The sequence below is a fragment of the Bos taurus genome, chromosome 9 (genome assembly GCF_002263795.3).
Source record: "Bos taurus isolate L1 Dominette 01449 registration number 42190680 breed Hereford chromosome 9, ARS-UCD2.0, whole genome shotgun sequence".
In the NCBI taxonomy this organism is placed as follows: domain Eukaryota; kingdom Metazoa; phylum Chordata; class Mammalia; order Artiodactyla; family Bovidae; genus Bos; species Bos taurus.
This window is the reverse complement of record NC_037336.1, coordinates 34,338,377-34,361,646: the sequence shown is the minus strand read 5'-3', so window position 1 is coordinate 34,361,646 and position 23,270 is coordinate 34,338,377. Positions and strand designations below refer to the sequence as shown.

Below are 23,270 nucleotides of genomic sequence, written 5' to 3'. Positions count from 1 at the left end.
CATGGGGTTTTCCAAGCAAGAATACTGGAGTGGGTTGCCATTTCCTTCTCCAGGAGATCTTCCCAACCCAGGGATCGAATCTGGGTCTCCCGCATTGCAGGTGGATTCTTTACTGTATGAGCCACCAGGGAATCCCCTATGAAAATATATGGTTCCCTATGAGGACCATGTATCTAAGAAAATGGTACTATCAAAATAGAAATTCTCAAAATAATTTCAGTTTCATGTATCATATAATGAAGTAATGAAAAGAGACTAACAAACGTGTTTGTATCTGAAACTACAAAATAGAGCTATCTGATCACCCTCCTTTTGATGTATATTATCTAGATTATTAATATTATTTTACATATATGTATGTCATTGTATTAAAATCTACACTATTTTCGAACCAAAAAGATCCTTAGAGATCTTCTACACTGGAACTTCTCAGACTGGAGTCACCTGCAGAGCTTTAAAACTTGCTTAGAGTAGGCATCCTGTAACAAATCAAAATTTCTGGGATAGGGCCCCAGGCATCAAAGGTTTAAACATTCCCCAAATGATTCAATGTGCAGCCTAGTGTAAGAATAAGTGGTCGAAGCCAGTAATTCTCAAACACACTGTGCCTAAGAACCACCTGTAGAGTTTGTTAAAACATGGACTTCTGGTCCTTACTCCCAGAATCTGGGCTTGGCGCTGACATTTTAAAAAATCCCATGGTTCCCAGAGGAGAGGGGTAAGTGGGGAGGAGAGATAAATTGGAAGATTGGGATTGACATATATACACTGTACATATAAAATAGATAACCAATAAAGACTTACTGTATAGTACAGGAACTCTACTCAATGCTCTATATAGGCCTATATAGGAAAATATGCTAAATAAGAGTGGATACCCACTCCAGTGTTCTTGCCTGGAGAATCCCAGGGACGGGAGAGCCTGGTGGGCTGCTGTCTATGGGGTCACACAGAGTCGGACACGACTGAAGTGACTTAGCAGCAGCAGCAGCAGCAGACATATGTATAAGAGATTCACTTTGCTATACACCAAAACTAACACAACATTGTAAATCAACTATACCTCAATAAAATAATTAAAAAAAAATTTTTTTAAGTCCCAAGTTCCATGTACTGAACTGTATCCCCCACCACCTTATATATTGAAGCCCTGACCCTATATGACTATATTTGGAGATAGGACTTTTAGGAAGTAAAGTTCCATGAAGTCGTAAGTGTGGGGTGATAATCCAGTAGGACTTGTCTTAAAAGAAGAGGAAGAGAGAGAAAGTTCTGTTTCTCTCTCTACACTTGCATGCGCCAAGGAAAGGCAGTGTGAGGTTATAGCAAGAAGACAGGAAGAGAGCTCTCACCAGAAACTGAATCAGCTGGCACCTTGATCTTGGACTCGCCAGTCTTCAGAACTTTGAGAAATAAATTAATGTCATTTAAGCCACCCAGTCTCTGGTATTTTGTTGTGGCAGACCAAGCTGACTAATATACCACGTAATGCTGATGCCAGCAGTCCATGGGCCACATTTTGAGTCCTGCTAGCCTAGGCTGCATTCCCCAGAACTTGTTTTAATTTGCCTGAGGGTACTGCAGAGTGTCATTATTTTTTAACGTTTGCTGGGTGATTCTAGTGTATAGATAGAATTGAAAACCACAGATCAAGCCCAGTTTCTTCAACTTATAGCTAAGGACACTGAGACTCAAAGACGTTGAGTGATTTTGCCCCAAGTTTTAAATGCTGAATTTTAAATTGCTGAAGTTTTCCAAATTTATAGGGGAAAAAAAGAAAATGTATTCTGGGGTTACACTGCTGGCATCTGAAAGACTTAGCCCTAGAACCCAGTACTCTCAGTTTCTAGTATTAACCCATTTCCTGTTTTCCCCAAACAACATTAACATCCTGTAACAAATCAAAATTTCTGGGATAGGGCCCCAGGCATCAAAGGTTTAAACATTCCCCAAATGATTTTCCATGATAATACAATCCAAGAATGTTGTAGTCTATACTCTGAGTCTGCTTAATAACAGTTGCTGTTTGTTGCAACATGCTTAATGACTAAATAGAAGGTGAGATCATACACACACACACACACACACACACACACACACGTGTATATGGGCTTCCCTAGTGGATCAAGCAGTAGAGAATCTGCTAGTAATGCAGGTGCCATAGGAGTTGAAGCTTCGATCCCTGGCTCAGGAAGATACCCTGGAGGAGGAAATGACATCCCACTCCAATATTCTTGCCTAGAGAATACCATGGACAGAGGATCCTGGTGGGTACAGTCCATGGGGTTGCAAAAGAATCAGACATGACTAAAGTGACTTAGCAAGCACGCATACATGTATATGAATATACATGTGGTTGACCTTCACACAATAATATTAATTTGCTCACCGTGAACAAAAACACTGGTACTGTCCTTCTTGTATAATAGCAAGAAACTTAGAAAATTGACTTGTGCAATAGAAAGATGAAAATTTAAGACTTCTGAATGCCTTAAAAATCCCAAGTATAATGTGAATAAATTACCAAGATGAGTAAAATTTTACTGAAGATTTCACCCCAATGACAAAAGTTTGGTTTGGTAGCAATTGCAAGTATGTGGTACTGAGCTTACTTTGCCTAAATCTCAGTGGAAAATTATATCATGAGTAACCTATAGCATCAAATTTAACAATGATAAATGTGCTATTTGGAGTAGACATTTGATTTTTCCCTAAAATAAAGCTTATTTCTCCTTATACATTGACATTCTGTTAGTGGAAAAAATGAATCTTGACATTTTAAAATAAATTGCCATAGTTCATGTGAAATATGAGGACCTCGAAAAAAAGAAGTTAATTGTGCTTTTTTGGTCAATGATGCAGCATGCAGAAGTGGGAGAAATGAAGCTTGGCTAGAAACCAGGAGGACTGACATCTCTTCCCATCCCTGTCAGTAATTAGCACCAGGAACTGTAACAACGACCACTTATGTTAACCTCAGTTTCTTTGTAAGATGAAAGGGTGGGTATTATTCCAAGTTTCTTTTTACCTTCATTGTATAGATCATAAGCACCTCTAAGGAATAGTGCTTTTCTGTCAAACTTTACTTGGGTTTTTAAATTTTGTTTCCATTTGTCCACAAAGAGTAAAAATGGCCACTCAAAATTTGCACCATTCTAAAATAAAAACTAACACAGAAGAAGAAACAATCTGTATTCTTTGGAGTCAGGTTAGAAAAAGATGTTGAAAAATACCACTGGATCACATCAGTTCAGTTCAGTTCAGTTCAGTCACTGAGTCGTGTCCGACTCTTTGCGACCCCATGAATCGCAGCACACCAGGCCTCCCTGTCCATCACCAACTCCTGGAGTTCACTCAAACTCAAGTCCATCGAGTCGGTGATGCCATCCAGCCATCTCATCCTCTGTCGTCCCCTTCTCCTCCTGCCCCCAATCCCTCCCAGCATCAGAGTCTTTTCCAATGAGTCAACTCTTCGCATGAAGTGGCCAAAGTACTGGAGTTTCAGCTTTAGCATCATTCCTTCCAAAGAATACCCAGGACTGATCTCCTTTAGAATGGATCACATACTTAGCTTTAATATCAGTAAACTGTTAATTATTCCTCATCTAAAAGATGCAATACATGAAAAGCAGACAAGAATTTCATTGCTTCATACAGTTAATCTCACCAGTATAAGAAAAAGCCTGAATAGCCTGGCTATTGGAATTCAGTATTTATAATACTTGGGCAGCAGAGATGTGAAATGAACATTACAATCTGAAAGCAGTTTCACTAGTTCAACCAATACTGAAATCAAGTATCACTTCCCCAAATTGCATATCCAACAAATGTATTTAGAAATAAACATATTAGTGAACTGATATAAATGAAACTGATCTTCACAATATTTTATATAATTATTAAACCAGGAGAAGCATGACAAACAAACTTATTTTTTAAATCTAATGCTTCGTTTGATTCAAGTGCCCATTACCCCTGTAGAACAGTGGTTCTCAAGCTTTCTCTACACTGGTGTCATAGGGCTTTAAACACTGAGTTATTATGCTTTGATTGGTACAGGCTACAGTCTGGCATCACAAGTTCTAAAAGCGCCCCCAACCGGGTAGTTCTAAAGTACAGCTGAGTTGGGGAACCATTGTTGCGGAGTATTGGTTCTAACTTTGGCTGCATTCTGGAACCATCTGTCACCTTAAAAAGAATATGGGATGCCTGGACTTCGTCCTAGAAAGAATTAAATCAGAATTCTGAGAGTAAGTCTGAGCATTGGTGTGTTTTAGGTCCTCCCCTAAAACAAATAGTTCAGTTCAGTTCAGTCGCTCAGTCCTGTCCGACTCTTTGCAACCCCATGAATCGCAGCATACCAGGCCTCCCTGTCCATCACCAACTCCCGTAGTTCACTCAAACTCACGTCCATCGAGTCAATGATGCCATCCAGCCATCTCATCCTCCATCGTCCCCTTTTCCTCCTGCCCCCAATCCCTCCCAGCATCAGAGTCTTTTCCAATGAGTCAGCTCTTCGCATGAGGTGGCCAAAGTACTGGAGTTTCAGCTTTAGCATCATTCCTTCCAAAGAAATCCCAGGGCTGATCTCCTTCAGAATGGACTGGTTGGATCTCCTTGCAGTCCAAGGCACTCTCAAGAGTCTTCTCCAACACCACAGTTCAAAAGCATCAATTCTTCGGCGCTCAGCTTTCTTCACAGTCCAACTCTCACATCCATATATGACTACTGGAAAAACCATAGCCTTGACTAGACAGACCTTTGTTGGCAAAGTAATGTCTCTGCTTTTGAATATGCTATCTAGGTTGGTCATAACTTTCCTTCCAAGGAGTAAGCGCCTTTTAATTTTGTGGCTGCAGTCACCATCTGCAGTGATTTTGGAGCCCCCCAAAATAAAGTCTGACACTGTTTCCACTGTTTACCCATCTATTTCCCATGAAGTGATGGGACCAGATGCCATGATCTTTGTTTTCTGAATGCTGAGCTTTAAGCCAACTTTTTCACTGTCCTCTTTCACTTTCATCAAGAGGCTTTTGAGTTCCTCTTCACTTTCTGCCATAAGGGTGGTGTCATCTGCATATCTGAGGTTATTGATATTTCTCCCGGCAATCTTGATTCCAGCTTGGGCTTCTTCCAGTCCAGCGTTTCTCACAATGTACTCTGCATATAAGTTAAATAAGCAGGGTGACAATATACAGCCTTGACCTACTCCTTTTCCTATTTGGAACCAGTCTGTTGTTCCATGTCCAGTTCTAACTGTTGTTCCTGACCTGCATATAGGTTTCTCAAGAGGCAGGTCAGGTGAAACAAATATTAGGTGATGTTAATATTCAGCCTTAGGGTGAGTTACTATTATAGAACACTGCCTGAATATTCCCCATGGCCTCCCAAATATGTAAGTGTGAAGTCCCATAAGGTTTGTCTTCCACGTTAGTGGAAACCTGGCATAAACTCAGCTACTTTCAGCAGGGCTGTGAGGGGGTGGGTGCATGAAGACAGAAGTAAGGCTATTTCTTGAAATAACAGACCATAACAGTACACAGACATTGGGCAATCATATTCCTGGACCATGAACCTGTCCTCAGAACTTTAACATAACTCTTCACTAATTGTACTTCTCTAGAAAAAGCCAGAGTTTGGTAAAAAGAGAATTAAGTACTACCTGAGCACCTGAATAGCCCAAATTAAAAAGTCTCAGTAAATATTTATTTTCTAATCTTCTCAGTGATACCCACATTGCTTTACGTTCTCAAAAGCCATGTTCAAAAGCATGCTAATGCAATGTCAGCAGTGGCAGGCATCTGAGAATGAGAACTTGAATGTTGACATGGCATACAGACTCAATTTGCAGAACACATGAAGGTGGGAGGTAGAATTATTCAATTACCTCGATGATACCTAACATGTCAAGGTAAAAGGGCCTCACTTAACATGTGATTCTATTAAATTTTATTGTGCAAAGTGCTGAAAAAACTATAATGGGAATAGGCTGGGAAGAAGTACTTTGGAGAAGACATGAAAAAGTCTTTTCTGCTTTCGAGTTTTAGTAGGTTACAACATAGGAGTCAATAGGGTGACATTGCTCCCATAATAGTTCCTAGGATTTACTTGGGAAAATACAGTAATTAGAACAAAGCCATTAAACATTTGTGTTATTTGAATGAAACCTTGAATTTCATTTTTGGGGGTCAGATTTTGAAACGAGCAATGGCAAAGTAAACCACCTTCCAAGGGCTTTCAGAAAAGAGGAGGAAAAGCTGATGGAGTTGGTAGATATCCAGGCAAACTGAAGCACTCTCCCTTGGAATTAAGGCTACAAGCATCCTGGAAGACTCCAGAGGGCAGGATTACAGATCTTTTGAGTCCTACTATATGGGGGACCGTTTGCAAGAGGTAGATGTTACTCAGAAGCAGATTTCCAGGTCAATTTACAGCAAAACGGGGGGCAAAGGGGAATAAATGACAGTGGGTACTGTCTCCTTTGAAGATTTCTTAATCCTGGTTGCACATTCTGATCACCAGGGAAGAGATTTTCAAATGCTGATGCTTACATGTTAGCCTTAGAGATTCTGATTTATTGGTCTAGTGTGGGGTCCCCATTAAAAACTATTTTATCACATCTCCCCCGTTGCTTTAACGTTTTGGGTTGGAGAATCACTGAGTTAGATGACTACTTATGGGGAGGTTAAATAAATCAAACCAGATGCTTTTTCTAAGGTCTCTTCCAAGTTTGGGAAGGTAAGTAGAAACAACACTTACGGGTTACATACTACAGCTAGACCCTTTCACAATTAATCTTCTCTAATAGCTGAATCAATACATGTAATTCGCTTAGCACAGCATCTGGCATGTAGCAACTCTCAAATATTTGATATTCTTCAATGGAGGTATTATACCTCTGTTACAGTTAAGAAAACCAAGGCTCCGGGGTTAGCTTTCCAAGGACCCTTGTAGTAAACTGCAAATGAGGATTATCATTATTATTTATTTTTGGCTTCGCTGAGTCTTTGCTGCTGCACCTGGGCTTTCTCGTTGCTGTGAGTAGGAGGCTACTCTTCTTTGCAGTGTGCAGGCTTCTCACTGGGGTGGTTTCTCTTGCTTGCGCAGCATGGGCTTTACAGCACCAGCTCAATAGTCAGTTGCACTGGGTAGTTGTGGAGTTCAGTTGCCCTATGGCATCAAGGATCTTCCTGGACCAGGGATCGAACCTGTGTACCCTGCATTGGCAGGCATATTCTTAACCACTGGACCACCAGGGAAGCCGCTCAAATGAGGAGTTAAACCAGATTAAACTAGTTTTAAGTTCTAGAGCTCCTTATCTCCTCCACCATCCGCCCCTAAAACATCTGGAAGTTTATGCAAATCAGTGGTGTACTTGATTGAACATTTAATATATTTAACAAAACCACTTCCTCTTGTCCATTTTGTAAGGAATCTCTCTGCAAATGCAATTTCTGGAAAAAAAAAAAAAACAGCAGAAAAGTCGACATCCACATTTTTTTTTTCTTTTTTTCTAATGTGGCCTGAGGAAATCTGTAGGTCTTGAGAGCTTCTAAGGACCGGGAAAATGGACAGAGGTGGTCCTTTAGAAGTCATAACAGCGGAGAGGCAAGGGAGTAAAGCACTCCTCTCAGGTAAAACTTCTCTAGTGCTAACGAATGGATGAAGATCTGTCACTTCTGTACCTTGTAGCTTCTGTAGTTTAATTACATGCTAATACTGATGGAGGCGAAGTTATTAGCCCTGGGATGATGGCTCTGGTCTTATCTGACACCTTTCTGAGGTCAGATTGAACCAGGCTGTGTGCAATGGCTGCTTCAAGAAAATGTAGGAAAATTCTCTAAAGACTGTGACTACTAAGGTTGCAGATTGTCCACCTGAAAAACTCGGATGACAGTCTCTCTCTCTTGTCCCCCCAGGATGGGAGATAGGGTAAATTAAATTTCTTCCTGTCAGCTGTATATTTCGAATGTTCTGTTCCTGACCCTTGACCTTTGATTGTAATCTGTTTCATTTGTAGAGTCCCCTGCTTTTGATTTACTGTATTTTGTTCGAAGGGTTAAAGCGGGAACTGCTTCTAAATAGATGATTTCCTCCTTTCTCTCTGAAGAGAGTAAAAACCGAATCCGGGAGAAACGGAGTAACAATTTTGGAAAAGGCGCGGGGAGCGGGGAACAGTCTCCGGTGTAAAGTTCTCTCCACGTTTTCCTCTCCCGGAGCTGTTGTGAAGCATCCATCAGCTCCTCCCCTCGGGCCTCCAAAAGTACCCCGCGGTTGGGGCGATTCTAGAGTCGAACCCAAAGCGTGTGGGGTCCTTAGAAACTAGAGCAAGCTGAAGCCAAAGAGGCCTGGCAGGGTAGGGGTACGTGCATTCGGGCCCGAGTGGAGGGGAAGGCCGACAGCCGCGAGTCCTCGGAGAGGAGGAGGAGAGCGAGAAAGCGGGGCGGGCCGGAGGTTGGGGTCCCGCAGCGGGAAGGGGTCCCCGTTTCCCCCTCCCATCCTCGCCGCCCGGGGCTCTGGTGACGTTGCGGTTTCCTCCTCCCTCCAGCGAGCCTCAGCGCCCGCCGCGTCCCGCCCTCCTCCCCTTTCGCCCACACCCACCCGCCCGCGCCGGCCCGGCTCGCAGTAGCGCCGCCCGAGGCTGCAGCGGCGCATCCTGTGGCGCGGCGCCCACCCGCACCCATGGCGCGGCTGGCGCGCTGAGGGTTCGGCTCCGAGGCCGCCGGGGGCCCGGGCGCCTTGGAGAGAAGGGGGCCGGGAAGGGGTTCCGGAGCCTGGGCCCAAGCTGGAGAGGCGACGCCCGAGAGGACGAAACCGCGGCGGGGAGCGGTAAGCGGAGGGGCGCGCGAGTGGTGGGCAGCGGCGCGCGGCGGACGTGGCTCTGGACCCCGCGCCGCGCAACTTTCTTCCGGAGTCTCGGGAGGGTCGTCGGCCAGACTGGCCGGGAGTCGGCGGGAGGCAAGCGCAGAGCCACGTCCCCCGCCGGGCGCCGAGCGCCGAGTGCCGCGACCTGCGCGCCCGAGCCCAGCTCAGCTGGGGGGCGCGCGAGGCGTGAAGCCGGAGCCGTGAGTTTCCCCGGCGGCAGGGCAGCTTTGAGTCCCTTTCCAACCCTTGGGCGCCCAGCGCAGAGCTGGGCGCACGGTAAAAACTCGGAGATCACTTTTCTGTGCGTCGGGTCCGGCCGGCCCAGCCGCGATTTCCCGGACGGCCGGGGGCTCCGGCTTCCCTCTGCCCGGTAGGTTGGCACAGTTTCGCGCCCTCCTTTCCCTCCGTCTCCCTGTTAATTGGGGTGGTGGTGGTCGGGTGTGCCGATCCTGGCGCTGGCAGCCAGCCTCTGCGACTGTGGAAGCCAGGCGAGCACGTCTCGAGCCTCCCTAGACGCCGGATTCCAAAGCCGCCAGGCTCCACCGACACTTGGAGAAATTGTTGGTAAACCTCACTCCCAGGCAGCCCCTGGTGGTGGGGTGGGGGGTGGGGCGTGCTTGACTCACAGGCTGGGAAGCTCTGTGAGCAATGCCACATGGGCTCTGTCGCGGATGGAATCTAAGCTGTTTGTGACCTCAGAATTTTCTCATTTTCATCGCTCGGCTGAGGCATCAACCTCTGCTCAGGCTGGCGGGCATTGAAGGCTGAAACCGAATCGATTGCTTATAAGTAGGAGGTGAACCTCATTTACTTGGAATTCCTTAGATCAGGAAATGACACTTTTAGTTTCTAGGGATCTCCGTGTTATAGGGTTCTTTTAAACATTTTTTCGTTAGTCATGCTTTAGAGAGTCATGGTTTAGTTGACATTAAATTTGAGAACGGACGTTCTCAACTGAGAAATAGTTTCAAAACAATTTTTTCCCCCAGTATTTTATGTTTCACATAATAGACCTTAACCTTTCAGGAATTTCCTTTTCTTCAGTTGTTTTTTTTTTTTTAATTTCGCAATAAATGATAACTTGTATGAAATGAAATAGGATATGCAATATTTTGTAGAATATTCTGACTACTTCTAAAATGAGATCCCCAAATTGTTTGCAGGATTCATGCAAGAAATTTGTATATCATGTACTACAAGGTTACCATACAGATAGATATGTGTCCTTTTGTAAAGTGTGCAGGTAAGATGTGTTCTATAAAAATAGAGAAGAGAAAATGTGGACAAAAGGGAAATTTGCAACAGAAAACAGTATAGACCCCTTGTCACTGAAGGACTTATTAGCACCTTCCTGGGCCTGCTGGGTAGAAGGTTTTTAAAGTTCCTCTCTCTGAGGTTTGGGGCCTGGTTATGGAAAGACTGGGTAAGAAGTTAGCCACATGAAGTCAGGACCATCATAATACCTAACATTTGTGTGTCTATCTACTTTAGTATTTATAAAGTTAGTCCACAAATTAGCTAATAACATGTTTTCAGTGAGATTTGTTGACCAGTCCAATATCCCACAATGCTGCCTTGAGGGGATCTGATGGTCATCCAGGAGGTTCTTAACTTCACTGAGGTTGTACTGCCCTTCCCAAGACCTCATTATAAAGGTTTCTTTTAATCTCTGAAAAAGTATTTTAAGATCATAGATGAAAATACATTCTGCAATTAAGCAATAAGATGTTTGTTTATACATTTCTTAATATTTGTAGTTGAATATTTTGGTATTTATTTCTACTTGCATTGGATGACACTCTGTCCCATGAAAGAAATTACATGGTTTCCACTCAATATTACAATTGCAACAAATGATTGGAAAGGAATAAGGAAGATACAGCATTTAGATTGGGGTTTTACTGTATCAATAATGTTTGTTTCCCAAAGGGGTAAAGAAACTAGTAAAAAATTAGCATTCTGTAGTTGCAGTGTGTATTAAATATTACTTGCATGCATGCTAAATCGCTTCAGTCATACCCAACTCTTTGCAACCACATGGACTGTATCCATCCAGGCTCCTCTGTTCGTGGAATTCTCTAGGCAAGAATACTGGAGTAGATGGCCATGCCCTCCTCCAGGGATCTTCCCCATGCAGGGATTGAACCCGTGTCTCTCATGTCTTCTGCATTGGTGGGGGTTCTTTACCATTGGCGCCATGTGAGAAGCCCAGATATCATTAGCATGTTTGTACATGTTCTTATCCTTTTTTCACCTTCTTCCCCCATAAATTAAAAAACCAAAACTTTTTTTATGTTAGAATATGTTTGTGGCAGGCCTTTGAGGAGATCAAGACCCTCTTGTAGAGGGAAGGTCATCATTGTAGTGGATCCTTTTATTCCGATTACTGAGAAGGGCTGGATCTTTACTATTATGAAGGAGTGGGTAAGGTGGAGATTCCATGTCCATCAATCCTTCTGAAAGAATGGCTCCAAGTAGAGGACAGGACAGTTCTTTTGACTATATTATAAAATGCCTTAGGATTTTCTCATCTTGGAATTACATTATCTTCACCCATGGTAATTTGTGGGCTTTGCAGGTGGCCCTAGTGGTAAAGAACCTGCCTGCCATTGCAGGAGACATGAGAGACATGCGTTCAGTCCCTAGGTAGGGAAGATTCCCTGGAAGAGGGCATGTCAGTCTACTCCAGTATTCTTGCCTGGAGAATGCCGTGGACAGAGGAGCCTGGTGGGCTACAGTCCATGGGGTCGCAGAGTCAGATGTGACTGAAGTGACTTAGCACGTATGCTTGTTGATTTGTAGAAAAAAAACTTGTTGGGAGTCACCAAATTACCAGTGGGTATTTGGATGACACAGTGTAATCTAAACCAAGAGTCAGTGCCTGACATGGGAATTCGGCAAGTGTATAAGTTCAGAGTACCAAAAAGAAATTACTTCCCAGTGAAATTCATCTGATGAATTAAGGGCAGAATGGAAGTAGAGTTTAAAGTCCTAGATTTCAGTGGCACTGATCCATGCTTCTATTTGATGATGGCAGTAATTAGAAATGGATGAATTTCAAAAAGTCTTACTGATTCTAATGCCCAACTCTAATATAAATTATATATTTTAAAAGTGAAACCTTGCATTAAGTGGATAATATTTTTAATTGAAGTGATTTTTCTTTAAAGAAAATCTTTCTATATATTTTAATAAATAAATGTAGTCCCAGGTTCTTACCCATCTAACTTTAGTGTTTCACAGCTCCTACTTGCATGTAGAAGAGTGGTTTGATTAGGGCGTGGTGGAGAGATATTACTGAAAAGAATCATACTAGAAAAAAAGGTAGTGTTGTGGACAGGATAAAAAGGAGCCTAATAAACTCTTGCTTATGAGTTCCTGTGCATTAGACAATGGAAGGAAAACAAGAGTCCCTGGTAGATCATACAGCTATGTGAATGCTTCTATTTAAAACTGCCTAGGGCTTCCCCATGGCTCAGTGGTGAAAAACCTTCCTGCAATGCAAGAGGCACAGGAAGGGTGGGTTTGATCCCTGGGTGGGGAAGATCCCTTGGAGGAGGAAATGGCTACCCAGTCCAGTATTCTTGCCTGGAGAATCCCATGGACAAAGGAGCCTGGTAGGCTACAGTCCATGGGGTGGCAAAGAGTCAGACATGACTGAGCGTGAGCGTGAGAAAGTAATTCAATATTTTTCCAAAGAATTCTAATATTTTCATTTTTTAGCCTAGCGGAAATGAAGAGTGATATAGAGCAGGTGTCTTATCCTTATTTTAGAGCTGTAGAAATGGAAATACCATGAAAAGAAGAGACTTGTCTGTCATTTACAAGTAATGACGGGGGAGCCTGGTGGGCTGCCGTCTATGGGGTCGCACAGAGTCGGACACGACTAAAGTGACTTAGCAGCAGCAGTAGCAGTGGCCTATTTTAAATTTCAGATTAACCTAAATGGCATATTTCATTCTACTTTTCTCCTTTATGATTCCACATCCATGTTATTAAAGACTCTTACGTTTCATTTTCTTACAGATCTAATTTATTATCCCATTTACTACTCATTACTGTCCATGATTTGTCAGCTCCCTGGAATGCTTGCTTATGTGTTTTTCAGGCTTCTGTAAACTGGCTGCTTTGGGGCCCTCTTCCCACAGCACGCTCCTCTCACTCTGCTTATCTCTTATCATCCTCATCAGGGTTCCATCCTGGGGCCCCTTCTGATTCCCATAGAGCCCTATGCTCATTGCTCAGCTCTCATTTGCTGGCTTCAGGTTTTTGGGTGTTTTACCAGTTGTGTTGCTTCCGTCTGCATGTCTCAGCAAGCTCCAGCATATCAAGGGTATGGATTTCAGATCCTCTGTCAGATGCCCAGAAGAGTATAAACCTGCAGGAGGCAGTGTTTAGAGAGTCTGTTAAATACCACAGAAAAGAAAAGGGAATGATTTTACTTTGGAAAAAGAAGAAATGATGGTTGCGACCATCTGTTTATTTTTTCTTTAATTTTTAAAAATTAATTTGTTTGGAGTACAATTGCTTTTTTAAAATTAATTTTATTGGAGAATGATTGCTTTCCCACCCCCACCCCACCCTATCATGCTGCACAGCATGTGGGATCTTAGTTCCCAGACCAGGGATGGAACCTGCACCCCTTGGCTTTGGAAGCGTGCTGTCTTAACCGCTGGACCACCAGGCAAGTTCCATCTGTTTATTTCTTGAATGGAGTTCTGTCCTTAATTCCAGATAACACTATGAATTTTAGTGTGCTTTAAGATTACCACTGGATTTCCTTCTATTTGTTCCAGCTCCCTTAGGGTAGTCCATAAACATGATCTTGGTAAGTGCTGTCATCAAATGTTAGTAAACAATTTCTGAAAGAACAGAATTTCCCTCTTTAGTAATATGTAGAAGCTATAAACATCCTGGTAATAGCATGATTTGTTTGGGCATTTTATATTTGAGAATAGTTATAACCATTAGGTAAGTGTAGTCCTGTTTTTAAAAATATAACAAAACACATGTGTGTAGTTAACTCTCAGTTATGCGTATGTCGTGTATCCATTGTAGACTGCATCCATCTGCTTTGCTCTAGACAGAGAGAATTTGCAACTGAGTGTATGTGTGTGTCCACATGCGAAAAATATTTTTGGTATTATTTATGGAATTAACAGGGCCTCTCTACTTAATTAGTGGAAAATATTAGGATTATCATAGTAAAATTCCCTGTGTGTTTAGTGTACATGATCATTCAGTAGAAATTGAGTAGGTCCACAGTCATTTAACTCCAGTACTCTTGCCTGGAAAATCCCATGGATGGAGGAGCCTGGTAGGCTGCAGTCCATGGGGTCGCTAAGAGTCAGACATGACTGAGCAACTTCACTTTCACTTTTCACTTTCATGCATTGGAGAAGGAAACGGCAGCCCACTCCAGTGTTCTTGCCTGGAGAATCCCAGGGACGGGGGAGCCTGGTGGGCTGCCGTCTATGGGGTCGCACAGAGTCGGACACGACTAAAGTGACTTAGCAGCAGCAGCACAGTCATTTAAATGTTTCCATTTGAAATAATCATTTCATATACAGATGCCATAGGGTTGTAAATTTGTTGATTAAATTAAGGTTTTTGCCTTTTTCTCATGTGTAACAAACTTAGCTACTAAGCAAAAGGGATTTAATGCGTGCAGATGTTATACCACAACAAAGCTGAGTCAGCATTTCATAACTCGTAAAAAGAATTTGTAAAGGAAATGGGCTCACCAAGCTGTGGGTCTATAATATTTTTATTGATGAAGTACACAGGCAATGTACTGGCTTTACTGTTGGAGTCTAATGACTATTGTGAGAAAAATGGGGATATTTGTTAGCAATTCTTGAAGTGGGAGTTAACAGCATTAGTGTAAAACGTAGTGCTCTGCATATTGTGTTGTGAACCTAGAGATTACTAATTTAAAAAAAATAGACTGGGAGCACAGTTGGTGAACCAGGGGATGCCAGTGATGTCCTAGATGAAGCGACAGTCCTCCCTAGCAGAAAGATCAAATGGATCATGGTAATTGGCTGAGGCCCATGGGCCTCTTGAACAAGTCTGTTCTGTTCCGGAAACCAAAAGTGCCCTTTTTTATCTTTGCATACATTTTACTGTCACATCCTCTTCTTCAGACTGTGTGGTCTCTACTTCTTAGGGATTGGAAATCCATGCTGAAGTCACTTTTCATTAGAATTTGCTCATCTGCATTTGTATGAGATGGATGTAGGGATCTTTGGCAGGTTGGCAGGGGAGAAGGGATTGTCATCCCTCTAAAATACCTATTATGAAAAAAAACAGGACAGAATGCAAAGGAAACAGAGGTGGCAGGGAAAAAGGAGCAGAGAAGAGCTGTGAACAATGCTCATTTATTTCAAATAAACATATTTTAAAAAGTGAAAAAAAAGAAATAAAAGACTACAAATTAACACCTTCATTTAGAGTAGTTCTGCACCTTGGAGTATTGAAAGGGTTATTGCATTTCTAAAGTAAGCTTACATCCAGAAAGTTGCGTTAGTGACAAAGGAACTCAAGAATTGCATGATAAAAATCATCAAGTAGTTTAAAAATGTTTCATGCCAGGGTGCACTCAACACCCTGACACCGGGCAGAGTGGTAGTGAAGCCCGCCAGGCTGCAGGATAACACTGCTTACCTTCTTTACAGTTGCAACTGTCAGCTTTTCTTCTTGACACAGTGCTATTCTTGTTGTCTTGACTATATCTGAGGACAGACTCTAAGTAAAGGATTTCTGGAATTCCACAGATTCTGGTAAAGAGCTCTTCTTGGGGCCTTGGCAGTTGGATGACAGCATCCTAGGAGGCTCGCACGGGGCCGAGCTCACCAGCCCCTTGGATAATCGGGTAGGGGCCAGCTGGATTTAGGAATCACCTGCAGTGTTTACACTTCTCCCAAGGGGGAAATGGGCCTGGCAGGAAGGAAAAAGGGGCCTGAAAGGGAATGTTGAACAGCTGTTTTCCATCTTCCCTGAAGAAAAAGAAGAGGAAATCGACTTACAGCAGGCATCAAGAGGGATTTATGCTAAATACGGGGAAGTTTTTCTGAATGTTTTAACCTTTAGAATGGATTTATGAAGGAGGCCTTTGAGTTCTTCTCTGTTTAGAAAGGTTTAAGTGAGGTTGTCCAGGAGGGATGTAAGCATTTGTCTTCTGGGGTTCTAATTTTATGACTGCTGCTCATCTGGATTTGAAAATCTTGGAAATTAAAAGTGACTTAATTATGTGAAGGTAGACGATATGGTGAGTTTTAGTGTTTGAAATACAAGTTGTGTATAGTTTCTACTTAGCACTTTTATTTGTTAGAGCAAAGTATTAATATTTGCTAACTGGTTAAGTATTGATCATGCATAAGATTGCTTCAGCGTTTCATTCAGATACACATAACAGTGTCTGAAAGCCCTTCTCCCCTATGTCTAATCTATTTTCTCCTCAAACGGATCACTTTCCTCTACATTTCTTTTTTATTTTAGAAAATCTTTTTTAAAAAGGGCTTGGCAGCAGATGTGGTGTTGCATTTGGACTTTCAGTAATATCTTTTACATTTCTCTACCCCATTTTTATGGGAGAGTGAGACTGGCAACAGTGGTCACATGAGTGTATGGGGCATTCATTAGCCATGTGGTCAAAACATAGAGGCTGCCCATGTCAGAAAGAGCTCGGAAACTTCGCTTATACTCCAGACTTCTTAACAGCAGTATTTTTGGTTAAAAAGAATGGCATGTATAGAAACAGAACGTGAGCTTTGTTTCATTTTTGTTCAGGAAAATAGACTCTAGTAGAATTAATTTGTGGTTGCAGGCCAGTGGTCGTGTTTTTTCACAGTAATAAAATTAGGCAGGACTTAAGATGTAATCATTTTAAAAGCATGTTCATACTGATGCTGCTAAAGGTGTTAGAAAGCAGACTTAGCCAATATTGGGTCAGTGGGTTTGGGGGATGCCAAGAACAGGAGCCCAACAATGTCAATGTCTTAGGCAGCTGAAATGGAATGTTTCCACTTAGTTTTACAGCCCATAGTTTTAAAGCAATTTTGAAATGTTTTTCACAGTTACCTTTCTCAGAGGAAACTGATTTCTTAGAATCACTGAAAAGCCTGCAGAGTTAACCAGTTAAAGTGTCTTTTGCTGTCTCCCTTAGATATGAGGTTGATTTCTTCTTTTTTCCTCTAATTTGAATGTAAGTCTTTCACAAGTTAGAGCATGTTGGTTCTAATGAGAACCCAGGTGAAATAGAGAGCAGAATAATAATTGATCTATTACTTTTATGCAATAGTTCAGTTTATCATTTCTTAAACTCTAGTGTAAAAATTTAAGATCCACTTCTTTTCTCTTACGGAAACCAGTATTGTTTCCGTAAGAGATCCTGTTAATCACATACTCTGTTAGGGTTCTAAGCTTTTCAGCATGAATAGTTTTTAGATTTACTGTGACTTGCATAGAGTTATTCTAAATAAAATTCAAATTAACAAATGGTATTTGAGTATCTGCTGCAGGAACTTGAAAAATTCAGTTTCACTTCAACTTGTTAAATGTAATCTGGCAAGTTTTAGGGTAAGTTGGGCCACTTTCAATATCTCTTTCTTGGGGAAGAAATGTGTTGGCAGTATTTATACTACTAAATTGCCATAAAATGATAAATCCTGTGCCTAAAGTTGAATGGAGCTAGCAGTGTTCGGGTGGTTATGTAACAGACCCTTCTTTGTGCGCTTACACCTTTTTTTCTTGTTGGTGAAGCCACTGAAGTTTGGTTCAGTGATTGCAAGTTTTAGAAAAGATAAATCTGTGTTACCAGGAATGAATGCTTTGATATATAATTTTTTCCAGTGTACTTTTGAACCTGAGAGTCAGATGAAAGAACGTTCTACTTTAGCGATAGAAATACTGAAAGGATTTAGTCATTCAGCAAGTACTTGCCAGGTACTTCATGTTTGAGGGGACGTCTGGTTGAAGCCAAAGCAGGGCAGCATGCAAAAAAGAAAAAAAAAAACAACATGGTTTCCAGCCTTCAGGAGCTATAAAGTCTGGTTGGAGAAGGATAACTGAGTATGAAACTTTATGAGAACAATTAAGTGTTGAACAGACAAATCCTTGCAACAGGATTGCAGGAAGAAAAATGTCTGTGAAGGTTACGTGGGCGAAGAATACTCAGCAAGGAGGGGAGAATGAACTGGGCCTCAGAGGATTTTATGCCAAAAGGAGGAGGAGAGAAAGCCTTGCACGCATAGCCACCAGCTAAGCAAAGGCGCAGGAAGAGGAGTGAGCTAAGGAGTGGGGTAGCCGCCAGGTCAAGGAGAACTTCTTAGAAAAATCATGCTAATTCCCTTATCTCCTTTCATGACAGTCTCTCTCCTATCTTCTGTACCTTCTTCATGAATTCTTTCCTTGTTTTCCACAAATATTTTTGAAGGCCTGTGTTGCACATAATCATTTGTGCATGACACCATAGGGAAGACAAAGAAGATCTAAGGGGATCTAAGATCCCCGCCTCCCAGAGGCTTATACCTGAGCAGGTGTGATCTGTCTCAGAGCCCTTTTGGATTCAGAGAGGACTGAAACAATAAATGTGAGAAAAGGAGAAAACAAGTATCTTCAAGTAACTCAGTGTGCATGTTATTAGTACTGAGTGTATTAATTAGTGGGCATAGTTAAAGATAGTTATAGATAGATAGCTATAGACATTCTTCCTGATCCCTTTTTAAGACCCAGTTCAGATGCCCCTCAGTGTATCCATCCTTCTTCAACTCAGTTGGAAGTATTGATTTCTATGAATTTCAGTAGTACTTTGTAATTCTCATATAATTCTTTTTCTTTTGGCCTGTAGGATCTTAGCTCCTCAACCAGGGATCAGACCCATGCCCCCTGCAATGGCAGCTCAGAGTCCTAACTACTGGACTGTCAGGGAATTTTCTTACTTCCTTTTTCTTTAGTGGTTTGTGTAGATATTTTCTTTGTTTTACCATTTTATAAAAGGGCAGATGCACTTTCTTGGTTGGCATCATCCCTGAATTCCCAAAGAGTATTGAGCAATGCGTGTATGGGGCCATAGGGGAGGCCACTTGTGGATAGAGTTGCTAGGGAATGCTGTTGCTAGATAGTACTGTTGCTAGATAGTACTGTGCTCTTTGAGAAAGATAGGAGGTTGATGTGGAGCAGGTAGAGGGAACCCTCATAGAGAGTAACAGTGGGAATCGAGGATAAAATATGAGTTGTGCTCAAGCAAGGATGAGCAGTTAAGCATGAAGGGAGAGTTTGTGTGGGGAGGAAGTGAATGCTAAAGTTGAAGAGACAGGCCAGAACTAGACTGTGGAAGCTCTTGGAGGAGAAAATTGTTATTTCTGCTGTGGGAAATAGAGGCTCTTGAGTAGGGAAGTGGTTATGATGATGGTGATTTATTTAATTTGGAAGGACCTTGATAGTTTACAAAGATAGTTATTTCATGGGTAATACTGTCAGACTGCATGGGTTTATATCTTGGCCCCTTCACTTTCTGTGTGACCTTGACTGGTAAAGAATCTGCCCGCAATGTGGGAGACCTGGGTTCAATCTCTGGGTTGGGAAAATCCCTTGGAGAAGGGAAAGGCTGCCCACTCCACTATTCTAGCCTGGAAAATTCCATTGACTATACAGTCCATGGGGTTGCAAAGAGTCCGACACTACTGAATGACTTTCACTTTGCTTTTCCTTACTATTCTGCTGTGTCTCGGTTTCCTCAGCTGTGAAAAGGGGACAATATTAGTATCTGTGTTACGGCATTGTGGTGAAGATTAAATGAGTTAACCCATGTGAATTACCTAGCGTAGTTCCTAGTATTTGGTAAGCACTATATGTTTATTTTTTATAGCAGCCTTTGGTGTATATATAATAAAAATTACGATCCCTACTTTAGGAATGGAATGAGGCCTGGAGTGCTGCAGTCCATGGGGTTGCAAAGAGCTGGACACGACTTAGTGAACAACAATTTTAGGAATGAGAACATTGTAGGACTAGGACTGCATATAGTTTATTAGGGCTACTATAACAAAATGCCTCCACTTGAGTGGCTCACACAACAGAAATCTATTGTCTCACAGTTCTGTGAGGCTAGAAGTCCCAAATGCAAGCATCAGCAGGATCGGTTCCTTCCAAGGCCGAGAGAACCAGCTCCATGCCTTTCTCCCGGCTTCTGGTGGTTTCCGTCAGTCTTCAGTGTTCCTTGGCTTGTGGACACTTCACCCTCATCTCACGCTGCATCTTGTCATGGCATTCTCCCTGTTTATGCATTTCTGTCATCAAATTGCCCCTTTTTATAAAGATAACCATCGTATTGGATTAGGAGCCCATCCTACTCCAGTAAGACATCATCTTAACTTAATTATAATTGTTATATCTTAATTATATCTGTGGTTTATTTGGACCTTGTTTCCAAATAAGGTCATATTTTGAGGGTATTAAAACTCCAACACAGGAATTTTTGTAGGACCCAATTCAACCCATTACTAATTTCAAGTTAGATCTTTTGAGTCTACCATACTATGCCATGACATGCCTAAAGGACTGTAGAAAAGAGGAGACCTCTGTGGTTTTACATGGGAAATAAGTAATGAGCTATCCATGGCTCTCCTGTCTCCTCTTTGTCTGGACTTGCAGTGTTTCCTGAACAGCAGTGGACACATTGTGCCTGGTTGGCCGTGGATATTTGTGTGCTCCCTAAGTCCTGAAAAGATCTTTTTGCCTTTCTTCTATCTTTCCAGGATGGCACTCTCCATGACTTCTTTCCATTTAGGATTAGAGAGAAAGATATTAAGGTAAGTTTAGGGACATTGTACTTACACCGGATAATTTCAGTTTTCTCTGTAAATTTGGATGATGTGTCACTGTCCCCAAATATAGGTGATAAAGGAAGAACTGAATACTTTTGAGAAGAGGCAAAAATCTAATGTTTCAGAATAAGGATTTTGCTGAGGAGTTAATTGAAAATGAGTAAGTGAGTAGGTATGCAGCTGTGAGGTAAGATGGAAATTAATGCCTCTGGGCTTCCCAGGTGGTGCCAATGGTAAAGAATCTGCCAGCCAGTGCAGGAGATGTAGGAGATGTGGGTCGATCCCTGGGTTGGGAAGATCCCCTGGAGAAGGGAATGGCAACCCACAGCAGTATTCTTGCCTGGTCAATCCCATGGACAGAGGAGCCTGGGGGACTACAGTCCACTGGGTTGCAAAGAGTCGGACACGACCACACATGCATGCACACAGGTTTTTAGTAGGGTTGAGTTTCCCAAGTCACTGAGAGGTTGAGAACTATTCGAAAACAATAGAAATGACCCATGAAGATTAAAAAGAGTAGAGACAAATAACATTTGCAAGAGATGAATGCGCCAGGAGAGTCACCCCTGGCAAGTCACTGAGGAAACTAAGGTGGCTCCAGGAACGGAAGAGGCTGGTTCCCATCTTGCTTGTGGGTTGGGGAGAATGGCTTTCAGCCTCCATGGAGAGCACAATACAGTATGTATCACTGAAAGAGTCAAAATTACTTCACAGAATCTTTAATTTGGAGCATCTTAGGTGTCATCTCTGCCCCCTGTCCCATTTACCTCAGGAATTGACCTGGCAGATGGTCATCTAGTCTCCACATTCATGTAGGACAGGACATGAGAAGAAGGTCTAAGAAATAAAATCAGTACAAGAGGAGTTTTCTCTGGCATAGATGAAGAGAATTCCTTCAGGTTTGACTAAAAGAAATAGCTAGGTAGAATCCGGCCATGAGCAGAGACGGGGTGAAATGAGTAGGGTGGATATGAGAGGTGTATTCCTAGTTTTGGAGAAGGCAATGGCACCCCACTCCAGTACTCTTGCCTGGAAAATCCCATGGATGGAGGAGCCTGGTAGGCTGCAGTCCATGGGGTCGCTGAAAGTCAGACACGACTGAAGTGACTTAGCATTCCTAGTTTAAGAGATACAAAGAATGGGGCTACCACTGCCAGAGTAGAATGCTAAAGTCAGGAAAAAATGCAGTAAATGCACCGATATGAGGTTATAGACACCAAGTTAAATGTTCATGACCTGGAACATACAGACACAAACATTAGATATCTGGCAGTTTCAGGCTCTGAGTTGGGCTATTTCTTACTGGAAAATGTGTTTTGGCCTGTGAATCTGTCACCATCAATTCAGAAATTATTGTCTTATTCTTCACAGCATGCATGGTCTCCACTGTCTAGTAACATATCTCCGCAAAAATTGTTTCTTGACTAGTAATGTTTTATAGACCGAACTATAAAAACTGTTACAAGAAGTTTTTAGCACAAAATAATAGGAATAATGTAGGTGTGAAAGGAAGAATAATTCATTAGAAAGCACCCTTATTCTTTTGACATCTCTGCATAAAAGAAATGTTGGCAGTACAGAGGATTTTTTAAAAAAATTTCCAGTAGCATCGACATATATACACTATCATGTGTAAAATAGATAGCCAGTGGGAAGCTGCTGTATAGCACAGGGAGCTCAGCCTGGTGCCCTGTGATGACCTAGAGGAGTGGGGTGGAAGGGAGACTCAAGAGGAAAAGAATATATATATATATATATATAATTAATGCTCATTCACATTGTTGTAGGGCAGAAACCAACACACATTACAGAGCAATTGTCCTCCAATTTAAAATAAAATATCCAAGTAATAGCAATAATAAAGCCTTTATAACAAACCATTATGTTATGATGATAATCTTTGGGAATGTGGTTAAAAGAAGGGACATGAAGGAAATTACTTTAAATTTCAAAACAGAAGATCCTCAGTGAAAGTCTTAGCATATGCAGTCATCGTGCATGAAGCAGGTCTGGCTGGTCTGAGCTTGAGAAAGGGGAGCGGCAGAATGTCTAATCCCATGCAAAAGGGGCTGAAAGTTTTGAGGTGACATTTAGGAGAAAACTCTGAGGAAACCCATGAAAACCACTTGTGGAATGCTGGGAAACAGCAGGGAATCCTCAGGGAGTGGACTGTGGTCAGAGGCAGGCCAGGCACGTTGACCAGGACATGGTGGGCTTGGGGGTACGGGAGCCAACCACAATCAAGGGTATACGTGGGGCTTTGCTTGAGTGAGGGTTGGAAGGGCACTGGGCAGAGGGCAGCTCTCAGTCAACTCTGTCATTAATAATCACACTCAGCAGTCTTCTAAGGTTCAGGCATTGTAATACATTTTACCTCCAAAAGTTATACTCAAAAGATCATTATTTCTTCTTTTTATGTAGTTGTATTTATATAGTTATCTAACTATATGTTTAGTTATCTCTGAGTATTTAGAGCTTTGCATCTTAAACACGTTTATTAAATTCATCAATTCCATAAATATTTTCTGTTTCTTAAGTGCTGGGCATGCTTAGGTGGCGGGGATATAGCAAAAAGCA

General features: G+C 42.1%; 1 protein-coding gene across 3 annotated transcripts in view; it reads left to right on the top strand.

The window, feature by feature from the left end:
• Positions 1-8,622: 8,622 nt before the first annotated feature.
• Positions 8,623-23,270, top strand: part of DSE (dermatan sulfate epimerase) — a 76,362-nt gene continuing 61,714 nt past the window's right edge. Inside the window, exon 1 of one of the 3 annotated variants that reach the window (XM_005210744.5) lies at positions 8,623-8,829. The gene's annotated coding sequence lies outside the window, so the exon portion shown is untranslated. The other 2 variants (XM_024996545.2, XM_024996544.2) reach the window with 2 other exon arrangements.